Source organism: Pteronotus mesoamericanus, unplaced genomic scaffold, assembly GCF_021234165.1.
Source record: "Pteronotus mesoamericanus isolate MK-2021 breed Mesoamerican mustached bat unplaced genomic scaffold, CSHL_Meso_final contig_43, whole genome shotgun sequence".
In the NCBI taxonomy this organism is placed as follows: domain Eukaryota; kingdom Metazoa; phylum Chordata; class Mammalia; order Chiroptera; family Mormoopidae; genus Pteronotus; species Pteronotus mesoamericanus.
In genome coordinates, this window is record NW_026555161.1 from 2,540,589 (window position 1) to 2,561,721 (window position 21,133).

A 21,133-nucleotide genomic window follows, 5' to 3' on the forward strand; every position below is an offset into this window, starting at 1 on the left:
GGCCTACAGAAGGAAACCATATGACAACAAGGGAAGAACCACCTGTGCTACAGGGTGAGAGGCCAAGCAGACGGAAATGGCCAGGTGACTGTCCCAAGGGGTAGATCAGATTTAGTCATGAGACAACCAGGAGTGGACACTTGAAGTGCTTGCTGGTACACGACGACTGTGACTTCTCAATGACCATTCAAGAACGTAGGTCATTTTTTCAATGAACTCAAAGTGTTCCGAGACTTTGTGCTGCTATCTGTATTTTAGGAAAACTGATGCCGAACCCTGGATCTTGTTATCTGTTTTGAAATTGCTGGAACTATCCCAGGTTTTCAGCCTGCTTTATTTCCACCACTCTGGTTTGGGACACATTCCTGGAAGTCTGGAAGGAGAGGATTGTCTTTTTAAGTTTAGCCATTTTCCAAGCATTTGTTTCGTTTTAGCAAATGTGTTAGATGTTTGCTGTGTGTCAGACACTTTTACATGACATCATGTCAGTAGATCATGGTTATGAGTAAATGGCAACTGTGTTGAGCATATCAATATTTTACCTCATTTCATTCTTGTAGCAACGCTAAATGGAAGATCAGGATAAGAGTGGAAGAGGAAAAGAGAATTGACCTTAATTGACTACCAGTTATAGAGTAGAGTTAAGATGGTGTTTCTCATTTTTTGCAGTTATGAATAATGCTGCACAGAGTAACATCAGTGTTCCTAAAATAACACTGAAATAAAAACATTTTATTATACAAAAACATTTATCTAAATTGTTGATTAACATTGACACCTTGACACTGCCTGGGACTACCCAGTAGTCCTCCAGTGGCTTCTGAATGTCCCCAGGGGAGGTCATAGATTAAGCTCATACAGAGCCCAACCTTGGTAATGGTACCCCTCCCTCCAGCTCCTGCCCTCAGCTTCTGTAGCTGGGGACCTAGTGCTCGGGAGCTCCATAGCCTTGAGTTCACATCCAGTTTTTGTTCCCTTCTCCTTCCCCCATCCTAGCCCCACATCTCTAACACTAACTTGGCTTAAACTGCCCTTCGGGGCCTTTGGAGCTTCACTGCTGGTGATCCTATGGCCATAGACGAGGAAGGAGATTTTCCACTTTCCCTTTGGGATTTGGGCTTTTCCATTCTGAGAGTGGAAATCTACCAGGTGAAGGGAGAGCATTTGCAGAAAGTCAATATTCTTTCTTGCTAATTAAAGTTTACAGCATGTGAAAAATTCATCTTTAAGGAGCTTATGATTTATTTTCCCATCCAGGTCCCTTGATGTTGTGATTAATAAATGAAAATTCAATAACTTTCTATACCATGAGATGCTCTTTGTCTTATCTCTGCATTCTTATAAGTCTACAAGAGGAGACTGAACGTAGAAATTAGACTTGAGAATATTAGTCAATCCCAAGGATTGATAAGTAGAGGGAGGTACAGGAGGACTTGGGCTCCTGCACACACCATTGCATATGTACAGAGCAGAAGCTGTCTACGAATGTAACTCTAGCTTTGCTTCTGACTAGCTGTGTGATCTTGGGCAAGTCATTTAAATTTTCTGAGTCTCAATTTGCTCATCTGTAAAATGAAGATCATTCCAGTACATAGGATCATGAATATTAAATTAATTAATCCATAGGAAAGGGTTTAAAATAGTGCCTGAACATAAGCACCCAATAGATATTGACAATTATGGTTATTTATACTTGTCAATGAATTGTAGAAAGGGAGCATCCAAGTAAGAGCTCCCTTGAGGAAAGAAAACATTGCCCTTCATAGGCAGATTATTCACTTGATGGCTGGCTCTTTACCTGAAATAAAATGTACTTGCCATTGAGAGGACTGATGCACATGATCCAGGGATAAAATCTATTCACTTATTTATCAGGCTCTGGGATAGACTGCAGAGGTCCACATAGCATGTGTCTAAATATTTAACAATGACAAAACTCAATGTAACAAATCATTACATAAAAAACTTTATCTTACTTTGACAAATTCACTCTCGAGGTGAACTGGAAATCCAGGTTTAAATTTAGAATTCTTGGCATTCTCAGAGTTCTGTGCCCAAATGTGTCAGTCAATGCAAGGATTGCTGTGCCTGGCCCCTGCCTATGGCCTGGTACCTCCTTTTCCCACCCAGTTCAATTCTGCACCTGCGTCCTTGCACACTGGCATGTGGCTGCTCTAGCTTGTGTGTCCCAGATGTATGTACAGTCGTCAGCCACTCTGTGAACACCTCTCAGGACTAGGGTGCTTGCCTGATGGCACCATCCACCTGTGGGAGGAGAGAGCTGGGTAAGACCCGCACAGGCATGGAAGTAGATCCGGGGCCTTTGGGGTAGATAGCTCGAGGGTGCTGGGCCTCTAGAAAGAGCATATAACCTTGGATAGAAAATTTCTGTTGGCCCTCTAGGCTGCTTACCCCATGGCAAGAGTTGCCTCTGGAGGACGGCAGGAGCGGGAGCCAGGCCTGGCCTCTCTGTTTGCGACCATACTGCTTTGTGCCAGCACTGGCCTTGATGCTAGAGCTAGAACAGGGAGAAGACAGATATAACATGAAACGTGTAATATGAACAAACATTAAATAGCTACTTAAGAAAATCATTCAGCTCTGGCTGGTGTGGCTCAGTGGATTGAGCACCAGCCTGTGAACCAAAGGGTCACTGGTTTGATTCCCAGCCAGGGCATATGCCTGGGTTGCAGGCCAGGTCCCCAGTGAGTGGGGGATGCGCGAGTGGCAACCCGTGTTTCTCTCCCTCTGTTTCTCCCTCCCTTCTCCTCTCTCTAAAAAGAAATAAAATCTTAAAAAAAAAAAAATTCAGTCCTATTTCAATGCCGTGAAAGAGGAATTACAAGGTAGTATGAGCATGTGAAGACAGATCCCTGACCTCATCTTGGGTTTGGGGAAGGTCATCCTTGGAAAGCTACACAGGCTGAGGCCTGGAGGATATGGAAGGTAAAGAGGGTATGAGAGGGTCTTCTAGGAAGAAAAAGCATTATGTGCAATGGCCCTGAAGTGGGAAGAAACCAAAGAAGGTTAATATGCCTGGAGTACACAGAGAGATGGAGAGGGTATGGGAAACGGCTGGAGATGAACCGTGGGAAGGGGTGAGATGCTTCAGGGTGTGAATTCTGTTTTGTAAGAGTTTATCTGGAAGCAATGGGAAGGTATTTAAGGCCTCTAAGCTGGGGTGTGGTCTGATGAAATCTGCATCTTAAAAGTTCTGTTTGCCTGCAGCTTAGGATCAGTTAAGTGTGAGGAAATCAGATGGAGAAGCTGAGAAGAGAACTCAAGGAAGATGCTTGGGTGGACTTGTCAGTGAGTAGACGGCAACGGGAGCTGTGGAGGGGATGCAGTCGCCCAAGTGGCATGTCATTACAGGGCTTTCGCTAGGGAGAAAGTCCAGGGTTGGCTGAGCCCTGGGGAGATTCACAGTGTCAGCCTCCAGGACTTCACAGCCGTCCACCACCAGCACCCTGGTCTCAGCCTCCACCATTGCCATTCCCCGCGAGGCAGTCAGCGTGGTCAGAGCGCGCATCAGATCACATCTCTCCTTGGCACAAAACCCTCCAACAGCTCCTGGCTCACTCAGAGGGAAAGCCATAGTCTTTTCGACTGCAAGGCTCTGCACAGTTCAGCACACAAACTTCCTGGTCCACCCACCCCTCCCGTCTGGAAGGTGGGCGTACCTTGGTGCGTGATGAGTCCCTAATGCCTGGAGGCAGCTGCAGCGGGTGGGGAGCGTATCAGCTCTGCAGTCTCTCTGGCTCGGCTCTTCCTAGCTGACCTTGTTGTCAACTCCTCACCTTCTTGTTCTGCATCAGGACATCTGTACCAGCTGTTCCCTCTGCCTGGAATACTTTTCCCTCCCAAGTGGCATGGCTTGGCTCCATAGTTCATGCCATCTTCTCCCTGCAGTGACTCTGAACCTATGCAGTGACCCTGTGTAACCCCCACTCACTCTTGGCACTCTCCATCCACTTTTCCACTAACCTGTGAGCTTTGTGAGGGCTGGAATGTTTATCTTTCTATTTTTTATTGCTATTTCCCAACACTTAGAAGAGTGTCTGGCACATATCTGGTCTTCCATAAAAATCTCTGGAATGAAAAAAATAAATGACAAGTTTAAGAAGTCAGGTAGGATGACAATAAGTTTACACAGAAAGCAGGACATACCAGCCATTTAAAAAAAATGACACCCAGTACCAGATATTTTAAAAAATAAGCAAGAGATCAGCTTCTATTGAAGATGAAGTTAAATGAAGACCAAACTTTTGCATTCTTATCTTGACCTTTGCTGTTTGTTTACAGTGTGTTCCCAGCACCTCCGGCTGTGTCTGCAGCATAGTTGGTCTTTTATTTACCAGTGAACTGACCGTAGAGCTCATTCATCAGTGATCTTGGCGATGGCTGTGCTGACCGTGCAATGAGGGTGGGAGATCGGCTGCGGGAGCTGTGGCAGGTCCAGGGGAACACAGGGAGCGCCGCGAGTTTGGACGACCCCGGAGAAAATGGGCTTCAAAGGGGATGAGGAAGATATCGGAGATATCTGGAGGGAGGTGTGAGATCGAGGAAGGTTTTCATTGTTCTTTCAAATTAATTAATCAATTTTCACATGCAAAATTTTTGATTCAAAGCATTTTTAGATTTCATTTTTTCAGTTATGGTTGGCATTCAATTTTACTTTGTATTAGTTTCAGGTAAACAGCATAGTGGTAAGAGAATCATATACTTCACAAAGTGGTACCCACTTGGCATCATACATTGATTTTTTTTTTTAATGGAAAAGACAGAGCCATGTACAAAAGCTGATTAGAAGAAGCTACGTGGGAGATTTATGGGAGAGCAAGGAAAATCACTGCGGTTTAAATTCCTTCAGAAGGCAGGGTGGTGTGGCATCCAGACATTGCACTAGTAAAGACCCTCTTCTGCAAGGGCAGGCAAGGAGACGGAGGGGTCGGTACAATGTAGGTGCATCTGTGGAAGTTACCCACGTTTCCCCCGATGGCATCTCTGTTCTCCGTGTAATAAGTAGAAGGGAGGTCATAGGTTGGGACAGAGCAAATGGGGGAGGTTTGGAGCCTTGAAGGGAAAGAAGACTTGACGTGTCGGACACAGAATGACAGAGGGTGGGTGCGGTAGCTTCAATAGGTTGGGGAGCATGTTTGGTGGGGCCCAAATGAGAAAGTCTCTGGTTACTAAATAGAATAGATCAAAACAAATATGAGTGTGGGTCAGTGGTCTACATTTTATGGTACTCAATTTCCTTACCTGTTTGGAGAAAATAACTTATGATCTCTTTTCACTTTTACATGTTATAACTCTGTTGGAACCGTGTAGGTATCAGAATGATGATGTCCTAGAGAGAAATCCATTAGACATGGGGCTTTTGTCTATTCTATGACTTCTCCAGGAAACTAGAGTGCATTATTTCATGGACTAGAAGTGAGTTGCCTGAGAATCGTTGTTGTTTATCTTTGGGAATATTGTGTGAGCATTGCCCTTTATGGGCCCACCCCAGGGGTCTGAGGCTGCCACTGGAAGCCCTGTGCAGCCTCTACTCCCAGGAGGCCCTGCTGGGTCACAGTGAAAAAACAACTGGATCTTAAATCATAATCTTGATTCACATCTTCATCTTTTACTTCAGAAAGAGACTCATGCTGATAGAGGGGAACTGCTCTGAGTCTCTGCTTTCTTACTTGAAGAGGACAATGGTCTGGCCAGCTGACCACACAGGGAGACTTCCTGTAATTTTTAATATCTATGAGTCAGCCACTAGAGTGAGCGTGTCCTGTGTTAATTCAGGTTATCCTCAGAACCCTCTGAGGAGGTACCATTTTTATCCTGTTTTGAACAGATGAGGAAACAGAGGCACAAAGATGCTAAGTGATTTGCCCAAGGCCACCCAGCTAGTAAGAGCTGAGCCACTGTGACTGCAGGCTGGTGTGTTCATCACCCACTTACCACTTATGAAAGACTGTCCACCTTATTATGGAGATGTTTTGTGTAATGATCCCACAGCCTGCAACGTTGTTATCACAACTCTTTCATGAATGAGGCTGTGGATACTCTCAAAGGCTAAGTCACTGGCTGAAGAGCACGAAGCCACTCTGCGGCAGAGCTGGGCATCAGCCGAGATTTGTAGCTTCCAAAGTCGGCTCTCTTTCTGCCACGTCAAGGTGCTCTATCAAAATAAGATAACACCTAAAAATACTTAGTAACTTGTAAAACACTGTACCACAAGAGTATTATCATTCTCAGTGGTTCTGGCTCTCTCCAGAGCTCAGAGCTTCCCATGGCATTTACAGATACGATGACTGTTTCAGAGCAGTCAGTCGATTTGCCAATGTCACACAAACAGGAAATAGGAGAGCTGGGATAGCAATCAGCTGAGCCTGGCCCCCGTAACCACATGTTCTCTACACCCTTCATCCTTGGGCCCAGGGGAGCTCTGCAGAAAGATGGTATCTCCTTCTTTTCAGAGATTGGGTAAACTATCATTTTTATGTTAGGCATAACGATATTAAGAGTGCATCAGAATGCAGCATTCACATGAGTTTTTAAAATAAAACATGAGCCTTCAAAATCATTTTGTTTTGCTATCTCCTTAGCCACGCAGGGACCTAGTTAGTCCCTACGGCCAGTAGCGGTACTTGGGAAGTTTGAGAAGCTCCTCCTGTATCGTGCTCCAAAGTTCTGGAGACAAGATGCAGAAAAAAACAGGGGCATTTGTATCTTCTGGTTGTTTTTGTACTGGTGGAAGTGCTGATTGTTTAGATGTGAATGAAACTGCTCAAAACATGAGGTGAGAGGCAGAGGTGATTGATCATTGTGTGCTGCTTTTGCCCCCTGTAGACACTGTTTTGCATAATGTGGCTCTAGGTTGCCGGAGAGAGACTGCTTTCCTGCCTGACTTCGTTGCATGTATTTTCCCTTCTCTACCACTTGGGGGCACCAGTGCCCACAATACTGTACAGTCTGTAAGAAAGCAAAGTTGTTTTTCATAAGTGAAAGCTGTGTCTCGCTGAAACAAGGTAGTTAGTTTTGCTGCTTTGTTGATGAAAGATTAAAGGGGTTAGAAGTGGGGGGTGGGGGATGGGAAAAATAAGGAGGCAGGGCTTGGAGTTACAGTGCAGAAAGCTGCCACCTCCCTACTGGTGATCACTTGGGGTGGACTTAAGTGGGTGCTAAGTAAGTGTGGGACAGTGGGGAGAGCTGCCCTGTGCTAACCATTATCTCCTTCGCCTCGGGGCGAAATAGCCTTCCTGTGCTGCTAATGGGCAGCCAGAGTGAAGAACGGGGTTAGGATAAGGTTCTATTTTAGAGGGGAATCAACTTAATGAAAAACATTGACTGAAGCTTGGAAAACAATTGATTTTATCGGACCTTTCTCTTCCGCTAGGCTGGGAACCTCAGTGTTCTCAGACTTTGTATTCTGCCAACTGGTGGTCATTGGCACCAATTCAACGTCAATAGGACTCCTTAATTTGGGGTGTCACAAAGAGGGAAATTCCATTCTGTGCAAACAGCTCAATTGTGATACGCCAGGGCTGGGAGAAATAGCATGGCTGTGGAACAGCTCAACAGTGTTACAGCTCAATTATGAAGCAGCATGGTTGTGAAATAGCACGGCTGTTAGGAGGTCCTGGGGTGAGCCGGCCCTGAGGCCAGGCCCCTCTCCTGCTGGGCAGCTCAGCCCTGTGCCGTAAGGGTCTGCCCTACCCTGCGCTGGTCTGCTCCGGTGAGACATCTCTGGTGTTTCAGCTCCAGCAGGGAAGCACGGTCTTCAGTCATAGGCGAAAGAGGGAAGCTGTTTTATATAGACCATAGTCCCTGCTTCTGGTCCCTGATTGATCTGTCCTTCTGCAAATGAGGACTCCAAATTCTCACGGTTTGGTTCAAAAGGTGCTGATCTGGCTGGTCAGAACAGAGCTGCTCTGATTAGTCGGTGGTGAAGATGCTGATGGGGATATGGCTGCACAGCTCCAGCAGGATGGGGAAAATCTCGGTCTCATTGGTTGAAATAGGATTCCAGGAACTCATTTAGGAGGGCTGGCTCAGGTGGCAGGAACACTTCAGTGCAGGAGGCAGGCAGCTTACCGGTCAGTTTACTGGTGCATGAGAGGTCCAGGTGTAGAAACGGCTGCTAGGCTCTATTCTTTAAAATTTGAGCCCAGTTAGCCACCAGGAGCCCTTCTTAGTAGGCATCTTCTTTCTCAGGTCCACAATTCCCAGGGCTTGGTGAAGATCCTGGGCCACCGTAGACTCACAGTAAGTACTGGGTGGAAGTAGCGAGGGACTGAGTAAGGACAGGGAAAGGAAGGGAAGAACAAATGGAAGATACGTGTGGCAGATGGAGCCTGTCTGCTGGTATCCATGCCCTTGGGTAACCCCTTCCCTTTTAATAAATACAATATTGCAAAAGTGATGGATATCACCCCCAAGACTAGGTTACATAAAGGCTGTAACTCTGACTTGAGCACTCTTTCTTGCTCTCTGACTCTTCCTTTGAGGGAAGCTGCCAAGTATGAGTTACTCATTGGGAATAAGAGCTCAGAGGCAGGAACACAGGGCATGCACCAAATCACAGGCACGTGTGCTGGGACATAGGCAGAAGTGAGGGTCAGGCAGTTGTGGGTTGGTGGAAAAAGTACTGGATGTTTATTTTTCTCCTTATATACATGGATTTTATATACAGATAATATGCTATCATTGAAAGGATTTAATAACACAAAGAGCTGGGTAACCTGATGGCATTTGCTCCAAATGTCTTAAGGCTACTGAAGTTTCGGAGTCCTGAACTCAGATGCTTGCAGTAGCCAGGCAAGCATGATAGAGAAGTGAATCAGTTTGGGCTGGGCTTGAGGCACAGTCTTTCCTCATGGGCAGCAGTTGCGCAGCCAAGGCTATGGAGGTCAGGGATGTCAGAGCTGCTGATTTTTATTTATTTATTTATAAGTGCTCATGCAAAGATATATTTCATTGATTTTTTTTTTTAGGGAGAGAAGAAGGGAGAGAAACATTGATGTGAGAGAGAAACATCGATCGGTCGCTGCCTGCACGTGTCCTGACAGAGATCGAACACACAGCCTGGGTAGGTGCCCCGACCGGGATGGAGCCCACAGCCTTTTGGTGTGTGAGCTGACACCCCAACCAACTGAGCCACCCAGCCAGAGCCAGAACTGCTGATTTTTAAGGAAAAGCGATATAGACTCTGGATATTTGAAAATGTTGGCTCAGAATTTTTATATACTTCCAAAAAAGATCACAGCTGCCAGCAGCAGATTTCAGAATGGTTATGGTAAATCATTTTTAAAGCATTAAGGATAAAGTTCCAGTGGCTGCTTTGAGGTATGGTGGGAGGATATTTGAGAGTATCCATAACAATAGCTGGTTGGTCCTGCACGGTGCGCAGCATGCAGCATGCAGGCCCCTGGTTTCCAGCTGGCCACCCTTCTGGTGAGCCCCCACTCACAGGCAATAATGTTTCGTGACGCTCACCCCTGCCCCACTGCCCTCCCTGAGGGAAGAACCCTGCCCTCTAAGGAAAACCTGCCACAGCTACTGCCTTGTATAAGTTCTTCCTCTTCAATGTGAGGGAAATAAATCTTTTTTAAAAATTACATTTTGATGATTCTGTTACAGTAGCCCCAATATTTCCCCCTTTTACTCCCCTTTACCCAACACCCCACTCGCTCAGGCAATCCCCCACCCATTGTTCATGCCCAAGGGTATGTATATATGTTCTTTGGCTGCTCCATTTCCTATCCTGTTGAAATATCCCAATGGCTATTCTGTAACTACCTATTTGTACTTAATCCTCTCACCTCTTCACCTGTTCCCCCACACCTCCGCCCATCTAGCAACCGTCAAAATGCTATCCATATCCATGATTCAGTCTCTGTTCTTCTTATTTGCTTCATTTTTTAGATTCGATTGTTGATAGACATGTATTTATTACCATTTTATTGTTCATAGTTTTGATCTTCTTCTTCTTTTTCTTAAATAAGTCCCTTTAAAATTTCATGATTTGATGAAATTTTTTCATTAATAATGATTTTATTTCATTAAAAATTTCATTATTTTATTTCATTATTAATTTTTATTAATGATTATTATTAAAATCATTATGATAATCATTAATAATGATTTGGTAATAATGAATTCCTTTCATTCTTTCTTGTCTGGGAAGCTCTTTATCTGCCCTCCAATTCTAAATGATAGCTTTGTTGGGTAAAGCAATTTTTGGCTGTAGGTCCCTGCTTTTCATGACTTTAAATATTTCTTGCCAATCCCTTCTAGCCTGAAAAGTTTCTTTAGAGAAATCAGCTGATAATCTTATGGAAACATCTCTGTAGGTAACTAACTGCTTTCTCTTGCTGCTTTTAAGATTCTCTCCTTATCTTTAACCTTTGGCATTTTAATTATGATGTGTCTTGGCATGGGTCTCTTTGCATCCATCTTGTTTAGGATTCTTTTTGCCTCCTGGAACTGCATGTCTATTTCCTACACTAAATTAAGGAAGTTTTCTTTCAATACTTTTTCAGTTTCAATTTCTTGCTCTTACTCTCCTTCTGGCACCCCAGTGATGTGAATGTTGGAACGCTTAAATTTGTTGCATAGGCTGCTTACACTCTCTTTGTGCTTTTGGATTTTTTTTTTCTCTTGTTGTTCTGATTGCTTGTTTTTGCTTCTTTATGTTCCAAATCATTGATTTGATTCTCGGTTTCATTCACTCTACTGCTGTTTCCCTGTAAATTGTTTTATTTCAATTAGTTGAATCCTTCATTTCTCACTGGATCTTTTTCATGCTGTTGAGATCCTCACTAAGTTCCTTGAATGTCCTTATAACCAGTGCTTTGAGCTCAGCATCTGCTGGATTGCTTATCTCTGCTTTGTTTAGTTCTGTTTCTGGAGTTTTGATCTGTTTTTATCATTTGGGTCATGTTTCTTTGTCTCCTTATTTTGACAGCCACCTGTGTTTGTTTCTATATATTAGGTAAAGCTGTTTTGATTCCATGTCTTGGTAGTGTGACCTAGTGTCCTAGGTGTCCTATAGGGTCCAGTGGTACAGCCTCCCCTATAACCCAAGTTGGGTACTCAAGATGCACCCTTTGTGTGGGCTGAGTATACCCTCCTCTTGTAGTTGAACCTTAATTGCTGTTGGCAGGTCAATGGGAGTGATTTACCCAGGCCAGTCAATTGCAAGGACGGGCTGTGACCACTGCCCACCAACCTCCACCCTCTGTGGAGGATCAACTCTGTAGGGCTAGGATGATGGTACTCTGACATGGTCTGTAGCTATCCACTGGGTGTGTAAGCTCTGGGGTTTCCCAGTTGGTGCAGGCCAAGGTCAACACCCACCTGTTTTTCCCAGGGCCACCCTGAGTGTTATAAAGCAACCTGAGTTGGTTGCTACTTGTGCTGGGCTTGGAGATTCCCATCTGACACCAAGCTATGAATCTAGGCTCGCTGCTACTAGTGTTATTCATGGGGCCACTCAGCAAGATGTACAGGAGCTGGAGCTCACTGATGTACTGTTGCTTTTTTGAGAGGATTTAGGAAGTTGTGAAGAATAAGCCAAGATCAGCCATTCATTTGGAAAAATCAAGGTCATCAGCTTGGGTGGGCCCATAAAGTGGGTGGGACGGAGTCTCAGGGAATCTCCAGGGTGTGACAAACAGTGTTAACCAAGTTGATGGAGTCTCAGGTATTGTTCCTGCTTACAGGCTCTATGGCCCTTTGAGGGGATGTTTCAGAACAGGGACAATGGTCTTTCTGTCTGGAAGAAAGCTGTCCCCCAGCTTACCTTGATGCCAGACCCTTCACTTCCTTGTATGCTACTGGTGCCTTTCAAACTGCTATCCCAGTGCTGGAGCTCAGAGGGAGTGAGTCTGAGTAAGTGAGTCCATGTGTAGGTCCTTTAAGAGGAACTGCTTGGGACTCCAGAAGTTTCTTCCACCAGCTCAGTCCTTTCTGGTTTTTGCTGCCAGAAGTTATGGGGACTAATCTTCCTGTCACTGGAACCCTGTGCAAGTGGTCTTGGTGTGGGGCTGGGACTCCTTGCTCCTGAGAATCCCTCCCAAGTTTTTATCTACCACATGTGGGTGTGGGTGTGGGTGTGAGACCAGCCTATTCTGCATCCCCACTCATCCTACCAATCTGGATGGATGTGTTTTCTTTAATTTGTTGTTGGACTTCCATTCAACGCAGTTTCTGATGGTTCTGAGTGATAGTTGTTTTATAATTTAGTTGTAATTTTGATGTAGTTCTGCGAGGAGATTGCTACCATCTTGACTGGAAGTCCATCCTTTTTAAAAAAACCCTTACCCAAGGATATGTTAATCAATCTTAGAAAGAAAGAGGAAGGGAGAGAAAGAGAGAGAAACATTGATGTGAGGGAAACATTAATTGGTTGCCTCCTGTATGCACTGTGACCAGGGATCAAACTCAAAACCTATTAGTGTGTGGAATGATGCTGCAACTAAATGAGCCACCCAACCAGGGTGGAAATAAATTCTTTCTATGAGTTTTCTAGACTCAGATTTGCAGGAATTAAAGTGGGAAAAATTGGAGGCAGATCTGGTTCTGGCCTCTCCTTTCCAGTGCTCCCACTTTGTTCAGTCTCTCTTAACACTGACGAGGGGGCCATGAAGAAGGAGCTATGAGAGGGGTCAGAGGAATGGGACGTGTTCCAGAGAGTTTCCACTCCACAGAAAAAGATTTTCACTCATTCAAGGAGCATTTTTAAAAAGTTACTGCATGTTCGATACCAAGTCAGGCACTAATATGTCTTAAAAAGGAAAAAGATAGCACAGTCCATCCTCAAACTATTCTGGTCTAAAGAGAGAGAGAGTGCACGTTTATTAGAAACCAGCAGGGAGCCAAATGGGGTCTAAAATAAAAGTGAAGTAGACTGTAGAGAGATGTCAGCATAAACAAGAGTGAAATCAATATTCCTCCAAGGATACTTGGGGAATAATTTCCCCAGCCCTAACATTGTCCCTCCACCTTAGCCTCAGGATTCTCTGTGTTACCCAGGGAGCATCAATGTTATTAGGAAAGGAGCTATATAATTTTAACTATCATATTTTCTAAAAAAAAAAATCCAGGTAGATGGTAAAACAATGAAATATCTCTCCTTAATTCTTAAAATTATTTACATGAAAACCTTTACAAAGATATACAAATTAGGTAACATTTGATTATCCAATTAACAAACTGTCTTTATCGAGAGAAGGTATAAGCAGGTATACTGGAAGATCTGGCATGGATGTCCTGTATTGTCATTTGCTGCTCTGTCAATTCCTTCCCTGTTTCCCCTTGGTGTGAATGCCAAAATTTGGTTCATACTCTTTGAGAAACAGGGCTTAAGATGAGTGATTTAAATGATTACAAATCAATCTCTGGACTAAATTGGCTGATCTGGGTTAAATTCTCCAATTCACATCAGGTTGGACATACCAAATCCCCAGTTTTTCAAGATAAGCCAGATGTCAGTATTTCTAGGTGAGATATTCATATATACCCAATTGCTGACTTCTAATTAAAATATTTAGAAAGTGCCTTATGAGCCATAATTTTGTGGTCAAACTTATTTCACTCCCTGAAGAAATTCCTGGATGGCTGATAAATACTAACTTGAGCATATAATGAGAATATCTCTGGTATATAATTAGTACTTAACATATGTTCAACCTTGTTCTCTCTTTTCCATTATAAAACAATATTGTAGGATAGAAAAAAATCAATCATAGGTTTTCCATGTCTTTACTACTAATTTCTAATAAGGGTGAATTTCTTTCCTCCCACTGAAGAAAGAGAGAGGGCAAGAAAAGAAACACTGAGATATTCTGCTAATGAAGATGATGAATAAGGGGGTTAGCAGAGGGTTACACTTCTCTCTCAAGAATGGACTGAAGACAGAGAATCTGGAAAGGAAGAGAAAGCCTGAGGCAAAAGAAAAAATAAAACCTGAGAGAGAGAGAGAGATTCAGGACAGTTGCTGAAGGGCAAGCAACTTTAGGAAAAGAGGGAGCAGTTTAAAGGAATCTTAAAATATTTTGCCATGAAGCATGTACACAATCTCCTGCCCTGGATACTCAAGACATCAAAGAAAGAAATCTACAGTGCTCTTCAATGTGTTTGTAGTCACATCTATGTTTTCTTTGAGGCGAAGAGGAGACAGTTTGGCTGTGTTACCTTGGACTGTGCCACAGTGAGTGGTAATAACTACAGGTGACAAAGGTTTGTTGACTGCATTTTACCAACTAAGAATGGGAGACACCCAAGGTCTGACAACAGAATGAAGTATTTGACTATAAAAGAATGTCACGAAGAATCTAGGCCCTAGGACTGGCTATTATAGTCAGAAGAGTAGGCTCGTTGAGAAGGGGAGAGGTGAGGGCAAAGGGTGGAAATTGTGAGGGTGTGTCTAGTACACACGGAGGGTGGAGGAGTGGGCTGAGCAGAGACTTCATGCTGAAACTATATGTTCTTTTCATGTTAGAAGGAGGCCTGGGTCATCATCAACTGTAGTTTAGCTTTGATTATGGTCAAGGCTGCAAGTTCGCTCCCTCAACCTCAGCCGATCAGAAAACTGCAGGTAAGACCCTTACAGACCAGACTGTCACACACAGTGGCTCCAAGGTTTGGATTTTAGAAACATTTTTATGCATGCATTGGGCTTTTGTAACTAAACTGGTTGTACTTTTTTATGTCTGCAGAATATGGGCTTCCCCTCCTCACTTCCTGTCCAAGATGTCTGGTGGAAGACGATTTCGTGTGTGATGACGAGGAGCACTACAACCTGGAACACTCTGAAGATAGTAACTGTGAGCCTAATGTGGATTTGGAAACTCACTACTATAACTCCAAAGTGTTAAAGGATGATGATCCAAAAGCAGAATTAAGCAGTTTCCAGAAGATTTTGGAACTTGAATGTGAAAAGAGAGAATGGGGATTTAATCACCAAAACAAATGATTAAGATTAACTTCAAGTTGACTAATTTCCAGAAATGGTGAACAGATATAAACAACCATTGATCTATTTTCAGAGTGCAATCAGAAGAAATTATTCTGAAAAATCCATTAATTCTATTCTTGATTTTATATCCACTACTAAACAGATGGGTTTACTGTGGGAATTCTACAAAACAACGCTGGAAACTTTAAAAGATGCTAAGAATGATGGACTGTGGTTTAAGACAAACACAAAGCTTGGAAAATTGTATTTAGAACCAGAAAAATATGGAAAGCTCCAAAACATTGTAGGCCTTTCTGTATCATTTTAGGCATTTCCATATCAGTCCTGCCAGACTGATGGTGTAAATGATGACTTGAAAAAGGGTACACAGTTATTATAAATTTATACTCTGGAAACTCAAATGTATATGGCACAGAAAAATAACAAGATCTTAAGGCACTCTATGAACAGTCACTTTATGTCAAGTCTGCCATCCCTCATCCACTGATCATGGGAGTCATCAGAGAATGTGGTAGTAATACACACCTGAGGGAACATGAAATTAAAAAAGCACACATTGATTTTCTTTTGAAGCCTTCAAAAATTATGATGAATGAGGAAGTTCATGACGATTTGGTCTTAGCAAATATGCTAATGAAATCAGGAATAAATCTATTTGACTTACAGAAGGCCACATGGTACAAAAATGATTCATTACTAAACACAATGATGAAGTTAGTAAGTGCCTAATGGAATAATGACATCATCGAATTTGAAAAGATTCTAAAAACAAATCACAGCAACATCAGGGATGATTCTTTCATAAAGGGACACATTGAAGAGCTTTTGCACAACATCAGAACACAAGAGCTCATAAAATTAGTTAAATCTTACACAATAATGCATATTCCTTTTCTTTCTAAGGAAACAAGCACAGATGTAGCTGATGTGGAGAGCTTGCTGGTACAGTGCATATTGGGCAACAGTATTCCTGGCTGAATTGATCAAGTAACCAACTCCTTGAACTGTATCATCAAAAGAGGGGTGGTGCCCAATACATTGTACTAGATAAATGGACCAACCTCTAGATTCTCTCAACCAGGCTGTAGTCAGTAAACTGGCTTAACAGAGAATAAGCTTTTATAGACATACTTAAGGCAACAGTGCAGAGATGCGATTCTTAAAAGAACTGGGAATTGCTCTCTCCTTCTCTTCTCCTCTCTCTGAATATAAATAAATGAAAATTTTTTTTTTAAAAAAAGCCCTGGCTGGTGTGGCTCAGTGGGCAAAGGATACCATCCTGTGAACTGAAAGGTAGCTGGTTTTATTCCCAGTCGGGGCATGTGCCTGGGTTGCAGGCCAGGTCCCTGGTTGGGGGCATGTGAGAGGCAACCAACTAATGTTTTTCTCGCACATCGATGTTTCTCTTTCTCTTTCTCCCTTCCTTCTCCTCTCTCTGAAAATAAATAAATAAAAAATATTTAGAACTGGGAATGGCAAAACTGTCGGTTGATGTGTCCTGAAAATTATGAAAGTTATGGCGGAAGTGCTTTTTTTAATCAACTGGTTTGTGTTGCTGCTGCATTTATTCCAATAAAAACAGCCTTAATCTCAAGAAGAAAACTGAAATGCCATGAGATTTATGCTGTATTGACATCTTGCCCTAAACATAAAACATCATAGTAATTCGGCATGGGCAGTATGACCAGAGAGAAGATTTTTGTCATGGTTTTATTTACTTATTTATTTATTTAATTGATTTTTTTTTTTTTTAGAGAAAAAAGAAGGGAGGGAAGGAGTGAGGGGGAGAGAGACACACAGAGAGGGGGGGAGAGAGAGAGAGAGAGAGAGAGAGAGAAATATCTAGTTCCATTTACTCATACATTCATTGGTTGATTCCAGTATGTGCCTGATGGGGGATCAAACTTGCAACTTTGGCCTATCAGGATAACACTCTAACCAACCCGGCCAGGGCAACTGTCATGATTTTATTTTATTTTATTCAAAATTTTTATTTACTGATTGATTTTTTTTTAGAGAGAGAAACACATCAATTTTTTGTTCCACTTATTCATGCCTTCATTGGTTGCTTCTTGTATGTGCCCTGACTGGGAATCAAACCCCAAACCTTGGAGTATTGGATGATGCTCTAACCAACTGAGCCACCTGGACAGGATGCCATGATTTTAAATACACTAACACACTATGGTTGGTTAAACTTAAACATGTTTTACCTGCAGAAATTTTCTCATGAATAACCTGCTATAGCTTGAAATGAATACCTTTTTTTTAACACATGCCTGTCTCATGTGTAAATTAAAATGTTTGCTGCATTTTGCAATATATCAGTTCTCCAAAAATTGTCCATATATTTCTGTATCTGCAGTGTAGTAAAGGTTTAGATGAAACCCCATAATTATAGTGGCATACTGTCACTTAGGTTTCAAGCAGCAAAATAAACAGTGCAGCTCAGAAACGGAAAGAGAGAAAGAAAGAAAGAAAGAAAGAAAGAAAGAAAGAAAGAAAGAAAGAAAGGAAAAAAGAAAGAAAGAAAGAAAGAAAGAAAGAAAGAAAGAAAGAAAGAAAGAAAGAAAGAAAGAAAAGAAAGGAAGGAAGAAAGAAAGAAAAAGAGTGAGAAAGAAAGGAAGTGAGAGAAAGAATGAGAAAGAAAAGAATAAGAAAGAGAAAGAAAGAAAGCAAGTAAGAGAAAGAAAGAAAGAATGAGAGAAAGAAAGAAAGGAAAGAAAGAAAGAAAGAAAGAAAGAAAGAAAGAAAGAAAGAAAGAAAGAAAGAAAGAAAGAAAAAGAAAAGAAAGAAGAAAAAAAAGAAAGAAAGAAGGAAGAATGTGTGTCTAGACATTCAATGCAGGAGCTAGCCAGTTCTGAGTCAGTTGTCTGTGTAAGGTAGAACACAGCCAGCTCACAAGGCCGGATCTTGAGGAGATGTTTTGGAACCTAGGAGGGCCAGATGTCTCAGCATTCACTCAAAAGTGAGAGAGGGCAGGTGGAGCAGAGGTGTCCGAAGTTTGGCTGTGGTCTTGGCTTCCTTACCATTGTCAAGTCCTGGGTATGCTAACTTAGTCTCCTGGAAACTCAGTGTAAAATGAGAACAATCCTGGTTCTTCATGTGAGGATTAAATGAGACATAAATGTGAAAGCCCTTGAAAATGTAAGTAATAGATACCATTTACTTAGTGTATGAGTCAGGCACTTCATTTGATCCTTACGACATGTTGGTGACATAAGCATTATTATCCTTATTTTACCACATGAAAAAACCAAAACACAGAGAGGTTAAACAACTTGTCCAGGGTCACACAGCTAGTAGTCTGGCTTAGGGTTAACTACCACACAATATACTTCAGAGATATTATTAACCAGGGAGACATGCATGGTCAAGAGGCTTTGGAATCAGACAAATATGGGCCTGCCAACCTTAGCCCTATGGCCTTCAGAAAATTAGTTAATTTCTTGGTGCCTGTTTCCTCGCTTGTAATATATGAATAATGAATTTATCTACTTCAGGGACTTCTTGTTAGGTAATATATAGGAAGTGGTAACACATTATCTGAATATGCTCAAGAAACAACTATTATTATTGGCTGTAGACCTGGCCAGAGAATATGGGGACAGAAACAAAAGGAAGAGGTGTAGGAGCAGAGGGTCACAATGAGAAGTCTGTGGATGTAGATCCCACAGGAGAACCAACATTATTTCGCTTTCTCCTAGTGGTGAAGGTAGGTCTTGGGTGCCAGAAGGATCCTGTGTACAGAAATGGAGGCAGGGACCTACAGGGATGACAGGTATGTGCTAGGTGAAACACTGAGCAGTGAATTCTGAGGAATTCCTGCCGAGTGCTCATCCACTCTCATGATGTCCCCAGGCACTGGAGAAAAATTCAGTCTCCTCTTAGGACAAACCGTTTTCTGGATCAAATCTTCCTTTCCCCAAGGACAAAGGGAATTGACTAATTGATGGATGGGTGTCCGAGCTCTGCCTCTTGCCTGATAGTGCAGGCAACGACAGACCTTTACAAACAAGCTGGCTTTCTATGTTTAATCTATATCTTCTTTAGTGACTCATCAGACTTGTCTGGGATCAGTGGTTTTTGGGGCAAAAGACAATATTAAGGGCTGCTTCTCCAGTCACAGCAACAGACTCAAATCTCTATAGTAAAGACTTCAGTTTGGCTGTGGATATTAATTTCGGGGATAAGCCAGACCAGACCTGGCTAATTAACTTTGCTTGGGAAAAAATAGCTCTAGTTAAGCAACCTCAGGGGGAACCTAGAGTGAGTCATTCGTGTTTAAAATTCTGCCTCAGGTTGAGTTTTCCACTCACTGGCCTTGGAGGCAAAGGTGCAACATTATCAACTGTGGCCCTTTTGGGCTGTTGACAGTCAGTCCCTGGGGAAGAGGCCTGGTCTGCTAACAAGGTCTCTGTAGGGCTGTGGGTATTCTGCCATAGTCATAAACATGCCCCCGAGAGACAGCAGGCATTCACATATTCCATCCGGCTGAGGCTACAGGTCGATATATCAGCATGTGCTGCCCCAGGAGATAAAGTCCACATGGGCCCCGGGACAGTACTGCTCTTCCCAGGGCTTTGCTTCCTTAATAGCTCTTCCTTTGACTGATTTCTTTATGATTGAGCCGCCTCATCTCCAGGTTTTAAAAACAAGCATTAAGATTTTAAAATAAATTTTCTTCTGTAGAAGTCAAAACCATCACAACATTGGTGTAACCCTTTCACTTGAATCTTTCTGCTTGTGATCTTCAGCTGATAATTTACTTTGCTAGGAAAGTATACCCTTCTGGTAAATTAAAAACTATAAAAAAATCTTCTAATAAAACGAACATTAAAGAATTGTAACTATATACCTTTTTTGGAGAAATAATCCATTCAGGACTGTAAGTGATAATAGAGATACAATGTGATATTCAGTGCATTCCCCGGGAAGGGTCAGCCCCCTCTGCTTGTACACTGAGCTGTTACTTGACATTCAAATCTGAAATAACCAGGACTGAAGTTCTTACTCTCACATTTCCTCTGAAGGGAAAGAAAAATCAGAAAAGGCAAAGATCGTGCAACCAGCAGTGGAGGTAATTTGCTGCTCTGACCTGACCTGTCCTGGCTTGGCCCAGGGATCCCCCTGCTGGTCTCTGCCATGGCATGTGCTGGGTAACTTAAAGAAGGCTGCCCCCAAGGTGGGGTTTCTGTTGTTTTGTTTTGATTTTACTCTTTTATAATATAATACCCTCCTTTGCAGACTATTCTTCAATTCAGGGAAAGATTAGGGCAGCTTCATGACACCAGGTAGTGGCATATCTTCTATGCAATCTATAAAAACCATTTTTTTCAAAACTGACAGAACCATTTTCTCAGAGGGTTTAACCTTCCCAGCATTGATGAGCTTCCTTATCTCTCTCTTCAAGTGGGGAAGAGTCCAGAGATTTTAATACTCTGCAACACATGAGCACAATTGCACCAGGTTTTGGATTCAGCCTAGGTTCCAATCCTAGACATGAGGTCCACTAGCTGGGCAACCTTGGGCAGATTTCTTAACCTCTCTGAGTCTCAGTTTTTTCACAGTACACAGTAATCATATCCATCTCATAGAGATGTGAGGATTAAATAAGAGAATCCAAATATCCCATATATCTAGCACATACTAAACACTCAATATGAGCTGTGGCCACTAATATGACTGTTTATAGTATTATTAAAAGGGCAAATGGTTGTTTCAGTCATGTTGGAAGCTGATTACCAAAAGAAAACTTTGATTATATTCTTTGTACATTGAATACTGCAGGAATAAAAACCATTGTGCACTCAAAAAAGGAAATGGATGTTGTTAGACATCTAGGCAACAGGCTCCTCTTGGCCAATCATCAGCCACCAACCTTGACAAGTTACTTACTTCTGAGAATCTCTCCCTTCTTTTCCAACTAGACAATTATACCTGCTTCTCAGGCCTTACAGAGCTGTTGAGAGGAGACACCAGATGGCATGTGTAAAAGTGGTTTGGAAAAGGTTTCAAGCACTATCCAAAGTGAAAGGTATTATTGTTGGGATGTAGGAAGCTGAGCTCCATTTTTTTAATTATTTTTTATTGATTGTGCTATTACAGTTGTCCTGACTTTCCCCCCTTCCACCCAGCACCCCCCGCTCCCTCAGG

At 42.5% G+C, this 21,133-nt stretch overlaps 1 pseudogene; it reads left to right on the forward strand.

The window, feature by feature from the left end:
• Nucleotides 1-4,417: 4,417 nt before the first annotated feature.
• LOC129073782 (COP9 signalosome complex subunit 2-like) lies at nt 4,418-16,082 on the forward strand (annotated as a pseudogene).
• The last annotated feature ends 5,051 nt before the right edge of the window (nt 16,083-21,133 follow it).